Source organism: Pinus tabuliformis, chromosome X (genome assembly GCF_031772625.1).
Source record: "Pinus tabuliformis cultivar Carrire ecotype Pingquan chromosome X, CPIR1, whole genome shotgun sequence".
In the NCBI taxonomy this organism is placed as follows: Eukaryota; Viridiplantae; Streptophyta; class Pinopsida; order Pinales; family Pinaceae; genus Pinus; species Pinus tabuliformis.
In genome coordinates, this window is record NC_142308.1 from 1,508,009,619 (window position 1) to 1,508,019,698 (window position 10,080).

Here is a 10,080-nt window from a genome sequence, read left to right on the forward strand (position 1 = left end):
TTGATAGTGAGGTTAGATTCTGAACTCGTTGTATTACAGCTTAACAGAGTGTATGCCATTAGAAATCCAGTGTTATTAAGATTATTTTTGAGAGTGCGTCTCTTGGAACATGAGTTTGATTACATTGAATATCAGCATATTCCAAGGTCTTTAAATACATTAGCAGATCCAATTGCTTCTCGAATGTTAAATAGACATTTGCAATAATCATAAATGTAAATTTAAAACCATTCCATAACATGATTTACAAGATAAGCCGGTAATAATCATATATATATATATATATATATATATAGGAGTGTGTCAAATAAAAATCGTCTTCGATCATAGGTTGAAAAACACCTTATGATCGGCAAAAATGATAAGTACAAAAAACCAAAATGTCACATGTGTCTACAAAACGACCATCCAATCCACTAGTGATGATCTCTATATGACACCACTGTATGGGCCACCCTACACAAGAACCTCCTAAAAGGTCCTGGGACCCCAACTACATAGCGCTGAAGCCTGATTGGAATATCATCTATGGAAGTCTCCGGTATATCTGCTGTAAGATGCTCCAGGTGACTTTCCAACTTAGCCAAAGTCTCTGTGGCCTAATCCTGTGGGGCCGGTGCCGCTGCAGCTGGTAGTCTCCTCTCGTAAGGCCGGAGATTGGCTGGACGTCGTGGGCCTACATCTGCATTTTGAAAATTATTACTATAAGTTTTGAGACGATATAAAACAAACAAAAATAATAGATAGTTTAAAAAACTTGTGAAAAATGAAGTTACCTGTATCATCCCATTGTTCTCCCGGTGGAAGAACCATGTCCGAATCTCCACGAAAATCAACTCCGGCATAAGGAAAATCTTGTATAGCAAAGACCTGGTTTTCTAACCAGCGAAAGTACTCCGGAGTAAATCGGACGACCTCCGTCCCCTCACCAGGATGACGGGCCATAACCGCAACCCATCGCATCAATTTGGGCTCTCGAGGAAGCCCAACCTCAACAGTGAGTTGTTGTGGGATCAACATCGGAACTCTCTCTAAGCCAAAACTCACAACTAAAGCCCCATAACCAAAGGTCTTTAGCTGTCCGTTTTTGGCTCTAGTCAGTTGGCCTTTTACATTGGCCAACACAGCATCACACCAGTTGAAAATGGTACCTCGATAACAATCAACTGCTATCCACATTTGGGATCCAGTGGCAATGTGTAAAGCGGCAGCCCCGCAAAGTATGGTAACTGTAAAGGAAATCACCATAAGTTCAGGACGGGATATAGTTTTGATTTCTATCCCCTTCTCCTCAGACTGAATGTTACACCACTCTAGTCGGAGACTAGCGACAGAATGGCCACCTAGCCTAGTCCCGAACAGAGTCAAGTGTTCGCCTCTCTTGGGCAAACCAGTGATAGAGTAGATATCTGCCGGCTCCATCTCAAGTTGGTGCCCTCCAATATAACAACACTGGCCCTGAATGTTCCATCTTTCTACCAGCCACTCTAGAAAGCTCACTTGGGCCCTCATGCCAGGTATGGCCCAATATTTATAAAGGCCACATGCCTTCAAAGCATCAATTGACGATTGATGATCAATGGCGGCCAAATCAACATCTTCGTGCTCTCTCTCGTGCCAATCGAGCATTGTGAACAATATACATGTCATAAAACATCCATTAGATTCCATAAAATCAAAAAAATTTGTTCCATTTTGGAGAATTTCGGTTTTAAAAACTCGTTGCGCGGGGTATGCACCCCGCCTTTAGGAATAGAGCGTAGGTACGCAGGGTCCCTGAAGGCAGGGTGCGGACCCCTGACATTTTTCCAACTGAGAAAATGTCGGGGTCCGCGGGTCCCTATTGGGGTGCCTGCGTACCCCGAGAGGCGGATTTTGAAACCATAAAACCTCCCAAAAATGAAATCTGGGGCCTAAAAAAGAATTCTAAACGGATGAAATTGAAGAGGAGGATGTTGTAGATTACCTGGAAGAGACGGCGTTCGATTTCGACGGTCGGATTCTCCGCAATGTCCATGGGAAGTTTCTTCCCAAAATCCCTTTTTTTCTCCTCAAATAGTAAAATGGTAAAAATGAATTGGTAAAAGCCCTTCTTATTGGTTTTTTGGGTAAATAAATGGTAAATTTGTTTATTTTTCACCATGAAAAGGTATTTTTCAAAGTATTTTTTATCTATCTTCAACATGTATGAGTAATGTGTTGGTTTTTGTGCAGGATAAAGGATTTTCAGGGAAAATTGTCACTTTTTACAAACAAAAACATCAGAGTCATCTTTAAGCTCTTTTATGACTCCTAAAATGTGAAAAGACTGCCGAGTTTTCTTTTTAGCTCGTTAAAACAGAATTAAAAAAACGGTCCTCTTACAACCCTTTTTGACCGTAAAAACATGAAAAGATTGCCAGATTTTTGTCGTTTCAAATTCGATATTGGAAATAAAACGACGTGTCCTTGATCGCTTTCTACTTTTCAGATCAGAGACACTAATCATGAAAGTACTCGGTCGTAAAGATCAAGCAGTTCTCTCAAGTATTATTTTATACTTTTTCAGGCTTGGGAGACACAAACTTACGAAAAAGGTCAACCCTGGAGTCTTCTTAAGTTTTTCAGACTCTCTAAAATTGAAAAACGCCGAGTTTCTCCTATACTGGACTCGTTAAAATTTCACAGTAAAGGACTTGTTCGATTACAAACAGGAACGGACCACTCCTTCTTAGGGTTCTAATCTAAACTAAGTTGGACTCATCCGAAGGATGAGCTTATAATCAAGAAAATGTTATCCTCCTTAAGCTTGTAAAAAATAAAGAGGTACTTGCCAGAAATGGTGGGCGAAAAGAGAGGAAAATGAGCCTATTTGTTATACTTTGTCTCGGAAAAACCTTATCACCACTCTTGAACATGACACTTTTCATTCACCTGGGTTGGGAAATCCTTTGCCTAACAGTTGATCAAACCACATTGAAAGTCTTCAGCCAGTTTCCGGGTATTAACTTTGGGACAATTGTCACCAAACCATCTGTAGTGTCGTTATGTGTTCAAGAGGAGTCTTGCAAATAAACCATTCATCTGCAAAATATCTGTCATCCATCTTGACCATCCCTGAGTCAGTCCTTACAGCTACATTTCTTCAACTTGATCTATGATTTCGTGTTGTGGGCTTGCCTGCAACGGATCGCTTTCTATCGACTTTAGTTCATTATCTAGAAAGATGATCTAGAAATCATCAGTACCTTGGGATCTGCATGCCTCAATGGCAGGTTTCTCGCCTTTGACGACAGGTTACATCAATGACCTTTGATCAAGGGATTCTGTGACATGTTCGACATCAACACATTCATTCACGTCTCATGGATTGCACTGGGTACTTTGAGAGCCATTGACATCACTGGTGGTCTCTCTCACACTTGTTAACAATTTACATCATTGACTGGTAATCAAGTGGTTTCTACCATGTTCGACATCAACTCATTTATTGGCATGGATAGAATCGTACTATTTTGGGAAGCAGAAATGAAGACCCTGGATCTAGTTTCCGCCATCTAGGCTGCGGGGAGTTTTGTATTCATTATACAATAGACTAATCATAAACAGATGGTTGCGTCCATACTGTTTCTACGTGTCTATGATTATGATGTATTGCGAAATCATTCCTATATCAGAGCAGTAGTTAGTTTGTTAGTTAAGTTTTTGATCTGAGTATGGGAATGCCTACCTCAGCGATGATATGATCTCATATATGTATTTTGTGTTGAATATTTGCAGGTTCCGACTGGGCTCTCCACAAGATAATCCTCGAAATGATAAAGTGCTTCACCCTTCCTAGATGATATAAAACCTTGATCTACTACAGACCTCGCACTTTAGGGGGCAATCTGTTACAGTAAAATTTGTCACCATGACTATTTGCAGTCAGTATGGCTCCATCAATAACCATACATTCCTCCTTGGCAAGTCTTATACCTCTACTCCTCATGTCAAACTCCAAAATAGAGAGAAAGCCTTTAAAAAATCAATATAACTCTAGTTCCGCACTTTCTCTTACTCTTACCTGCGGGCCCGCACCTCAAGTACATAATACCTGCGTACTTGTACGCTCTCTCTATAAAGGGGTGGGTGCGTACCCCTGTAAAAGTCAAAAGGCACAAGTTTTACTTCAAAAAACTTACTTGCGGTCGATTCTAGAGCATTCTAGAAGATGGTTTGACGTGGATTGAGCGCCTCCAGATGGTTCATGCATCCCAATGAAAGAGGAACTTATCCCATGAAGAGGGGAGCTATCCCTTTGAAAGAGGGGCTTATCCCATTGATGGTGGACCTGTTTAACTTCCTCCAAAGCATTATAAATACAGGCATTGGGCCAGAGGCAAGAGAAGTTGAAAGCTGAACATTCCTAAGGGTAGATGCTGTTGAAATTAGGACTCCCTTATAGAGCTTGAGAGGAGAGATCACATTCCTTTCTTAGCTTCATTTGGAAGTGGGTGAGCTGATCAAAGTAGAGGAGAACTCTTGCTGGACCTTGGGAGGGACCTGCACAACACCAAGGCGTTGGTTGTAAGGTTTCTTTTGTTTCCAATTAATACAATTAAGTTCATTTTTCTCAACAAGTTGTTATATATAATTTGTTTCATAAACTCCTTGGTCTTTATGATGAATATGTTTTATTATATGAGTTATGTGTATGCAGGCTTCAAGGAGAGGAGCTCATCTGGATCGAAGAGGCTTGGCCGCTACAAACAACGTTGGACTAAAGGTAAGCCTTAAACACCTGGTTGCTTTTATTTTAAATGCATATTTAGGGAAAGATAGTGCTTGATTGTTTTGTTTGTCACTAGAAAAGCCTTAGTTTCTAGGGACGTCGGTTTTGTCCGCAAAATTGACTCTTTCCGCATGACAGTGAGATAAGGAACTCTGCCTCAGGGAAACTTGTGGCAAAAGGGGTGAGAACACTAGACAATATTTACGTTCTGAACAAGATCCAGGAAAATAAATGCTACTTGAGCTAGACAGAGGAGAGTTGGTTGTGGCACAAGAGACTTGGACATACTAGCTTCGAAAATCTGATCAATATCAGCAAGATCAAAGCTATACAAGACATCCCAAGGCTGTTCAAACCAAAGCAAGTAGTGTGTAGTCCATGTCAACATGGAAAAAATACCAGAACCAGCCACAAGACAAAGGAACATTGTACATCAAAGCCCTTGGAGATCATCCATGTTGATGTGTGTGGGCCAACTAGAAATCAAGCACTCCAAGGAGAAAGGTACTTTGTGTTATTTGTTGATGATTATACTAGAATGATGTGGATATATTTCATAAAGTATAAGTCTGAAACTTTTGAGTGTTTTAAGAATCTAAAAGCCCTTATAGAAAATGAAAAAGATTCAAAAATTAAGTGTCTCAGAACAGACAGAGGAGGAAAATTCACATCAAACGAGTTTAGTGAGTTCTGCAATATTCATGGAATTAAAAGGGAATTCTCAGCTACCAGAACACCTCAGCAAAATGGGGTAGTTGAAAGACGAAACCGAACTGTCCAAGAAATGGCAAGAACCATGCTATTAGCAGCAGACCTCCAACCAAAATTCTGGAAGGAAGCAGTAGGGACAGCTGTCTGTACATGGAATCAGACTCAATTAAGACCAAATTGTGACAAAACTCCTTATGAGCCATGGAAAGGGAGACTTGCTTCGGTGAAGTACTTCAAAATATTTGGAAGCAAGTGCTTCATAAAAATAAATGATGGTTCACCTGGAAAATTTGATTCTCGGGTTGATGAAGGGATATTTCTTGGATACTCTCCACGGAGCAAGGCTTACAAGTGCTACAATTTTCGACTGAAGAAAATAGTGGAAAGCTTCAATGTAAAGGTTGAGGAAGATCTTCCAGAAAAGGAAATTGAAGAACAAGAAGATGACTTTCTCATTGAAGAAGAAGAACCTAAAGAAGAAGAGATAGATGATGAAGAAGAAGAAGAGGAAAGAGAACCACCTCATACCCCTTCAAAGATGAAGTATGTAGAAAGATACCATCCAGAAGAACAGATCATTGGTGATAGAGATCAAGGTGTGAAGACCAAAAGAAGGATAACAACCTCACCCAAGAGAAAAGCCATTGCCCTCCTATCTATGATAGAACCAGAAACATTCACAGAAGCAAGTAAGGATCCTCATTGGGTAAAAGCAATGGAAGAAGAAATGTCCCAAATTGAGAAGAACAAGACATGGGAGCTGGTACCTCGTCCAAAGGACAAAAACATAATAGGAACCAAATGGGTGTTCAAAAATAAAATGAATGAGGAAGGACAGGTTATCAGAAACAAGGCAAGACTTTTCTACAAAGGCTATTCACAAATTGAAGGAGTTGACTTTGAAGAGACATTTGCACCAGTGGCCCGTATGGAAGCTATCAGGATGTTCTTAGCATTTTCTTGCTCGAAAGGATTCAAAATCTATCAAATGGATGTGAAATCAACATTTCTAAATGGGGAACTCAAGGAGGAAGTCTACATGGAGCAGCCAGAAGGTTTTGATCTGACAGCAGGAAAGGAACTAGTCTGTAAGTTGAAAAAGGCTTTGTATGGGTTGAAACAATCTCCTAGAGCTTGGTATACGATACTGGATAACTATCTCCAACAACAAGGCTTCAAAAAGGGAGTGGCTGGAAGAAATCTATACATAAAGACAGATCAAGGTAAGTTACTAGTTGCTCTTGTTTAGGTCGATGATCTGATTTTTGCTAGTAATAATGATGAAATGAGCCATGAATTTTCTCAAAGCATGGCAAAAGAATTTGAGATGTCAATGATAGGTGAACTGTCCCACTTCCTTGGACTTCAAGTATCTCAAACCAGAGCAGGATTGTGTATATCTCAAGTCAAATATCTAAAAGACATGCTCAAAAAATATGGAATGGAGGATTGTGCACCCATGAGCACTCCCATGACCACAAACTGCAAACTGAGCAAAGATGATGACTCCCCTCTAGTAGATGCAACTCATTACAGGTCAATGATTGGAGCCCTTCTATACTTAACAGCTACACGACCATACATAATGCAAGCAATAGGAATGGTGGGAAGATTTCAATCGGCTCCCAAACAATCCCATTTATTAGTTGTAAAAAGAATCCTCAAATATCTGAAGGGAACTTCAGATCTCGGTCTTTGGTATCCAAGGAGCTCAACACTGACTGTAACTGCATACACTGATGCTGATTGGGCTAGAAATATAGATGATCGGAAAAGTACTAGTGGAAATGCATTCTTCCTAGGAGACTGTTTGGTATCCTGGCTCAGCAAAAAACAATAATCCATATCATTATCCACAACCAAAGCTAAGTAGATTGCTACAGCAGACTGTTGTACTCAGATACTATGGATGAAGGAAGCGCTAAAAGATGTCGACATATATACAAATCAACCAATTACCATTTATTGTGACAACACTAGTGCTATCAGTCTCAACAAAAATCCAGTGATGCACTCAAGAACCAAACACATACCAATCAAGTATCATTTCCTCCGTGAGCAAGTAGCTGAACAAAACATCACTCTGGAATATATCAGTACTAAGGAGCAGATAGCTGATATTTTCACAAAACCTCTTCCTCGGGAAGCATTCGAACATCTGCGACAAAAGATGGGGGTTATTTCTTTATCATCACTCAAGTTCATTCATAAAGATGCAGCAGGACAGGGGGAGCAGTTTGACAGGGGGAGTTCGTCTGCATTCCTTTGCCATTGATGTCAAAGGGGGAGAAGTCAGAAGAATATTTCCATCAATAACAAAGGGGGAGATTGTTGGACACAGATTGTCATTGATGTCAATATGGCAATATTCAAGAGGAGGAGACAAAGCATATCGGAGCCAAGAGGAGCAAAAGGAGCGAAGAGGAGCAGACCAAATCGGAGGAGCTATAGCAAGAGGAGGCATCGGAGGAGCTATTGGAGCATATTGGAGCAAGAGGAGTCATCGGAGGAGCTATCGGAGCTATCAGAGCATATAGAAGTTCAGTTGATGGCAATCAAGTCAACTACTAATATATACATGCCCAGACTTTCCATCAGAACGACGAGAGCATACACAGGAGCCAATTGACCTTCCAGATCAATGGTCCAGATGAAGCCGCAGAGGAGCGGAGAATTTTTGTTGCACCGACGAGATTGGATGTTATCAGAACTAACCAAGGAGAAATTGACATGGGAATAGTGTGATGAGTTGTGAGCCGTCCGATCACTAATCCGGATCGACGGTCCCGATCTAATCGGCAATCGGGCGATCGGAGGAGTGGAGCCTTTCGGGACTGCGAAGTGTAAGCTCCGACAGCCGGAGCCGAAAAGATCATAAAGCCAAGCTGAAGGGTTCGTCGGGTCCGCGGGATAGATCATTACTTAATAAGTCGCCGACAGAACTCGCCGAAACCATTCCGGATCCGAAATCCATATAGGGAGGAGTGGTGAAAGGTGTCGGGTCCGCACCTCGTCGGAGGTCAGGGCTTAAGGGTTTATTGAGACCGCCGAAATCCGGACCCGCCGAAATTTATAAAGGCGGAGTTATAAAGATTTGGAATCCGAGCATTGGAAGTAGAGCGGGGATTATATGGTTTCCGTGTATTGATATATTATATGATATATGGCCGCAGGGGTTAAGGCTTGCGGGCTTTAAAGCGCTCGGGTGGTGGCTTCTGATGGTTGATAAAAACGCTCGGGTGGTGGCTTCCGATGGGTGGTTATAAAGCGCCAATAAAAGGTCGCTTCGATTCCTAGTAAGTCCATGGTTATAAAAGGCTCTTGGCCTAAAGAACGCTTCCGATAAAGCCTGTAAGACAGAAGAAGCAAAGGAATGGAAGCCGAAGTGTCAAGCGATCAAGTGAGGAGGAAGCCAAAGAGCCAGCACGTAAGAGGAAATGAATGGACAGGGGCATGGAGCATATAAAAAAAAAAAAGCAGAAAACAGTGTGAGTAGTTGTGTTGTTCGGGGACGGGATAACCTGAGCATGAGATAGTGGAAGCAGCAGAAGAAAAGGGGGCAGCAGAAGCAGTGGAAGCTGAAAAGAGAGCAGCAGCACACCAGTGTATACCAAAGAGGTTGGAGCCTCAGAATTGAACAGGATTGAAGTCCTTGGGAGTTGGTGCTCCTAAGTCCAAGATTGGTGTCTTGGAAAAATAGAGTTGGTGCTGAGGAGGTTGGAGCCTCACAAAAGTCCAAGTTGGAGCTTGGCAACCAATTGTGACAATCTATTTATTGTATTTATTTTTACTGCACAGTTATATTAATAAAAGCATTTATTCCTGTTGTTCATTTTGTGTTTCTGAACATATATGTTTTAACTAGTAAAACAATAGTGAGAAAAAGAAATACTGATTCACCCCCTCTCAGTATTTCCAACAATAACAAGCACGTATCGTTGATCCATTCATGACCCTCTCTCTTTCTACCGACTTTGCATGTATTTCCTTTTAAACCCACTTATTTATAGTGATTTATCACACCATTATAAATAACATCCATTAAAGGTGTGAAATTAATAAATATCATCCATTTACCAAAACAGAAATTGTATAGGTATTCAGTTTTACCTTTTAATTTTTTGAAATACCTCCGAGAAAACATTGATTTCACGAAATACAATACTTTTTAGAGAATACATACTTCTTTTCTAGATATTTGGGCCTTACATTTTTGTAATAATATGACTTTCGTCATTTAAATTATGCTTTTAAATGTACAAAAGAATTTAACACTAGAGTATTTTTATTTTCAATATCCCAATAAAGATATGAAATATTATAACATAATAAGCTTACTCCGTTTAGGTTTTAAATGCACCATAGTTACAAGTTATCTAGACAAATCAAGGAAAGTATATTTTAGAACTTTAGAATTCTTTTACAAAAAAATAATTGATCATTTATACTTGTAACGCATATATCGAGTGGTTTTTTTTATAGGGCTTACTATCTACTAGGCGTTGGGTTCATACCCAGGAGAGAGGAGCTGTGGATGGAACTAACACATCATGATAGGAGTTGTGGAGGGGAAACTATTATTTAGTAAATTAAATTATTCCCAGGAATATTTAAAT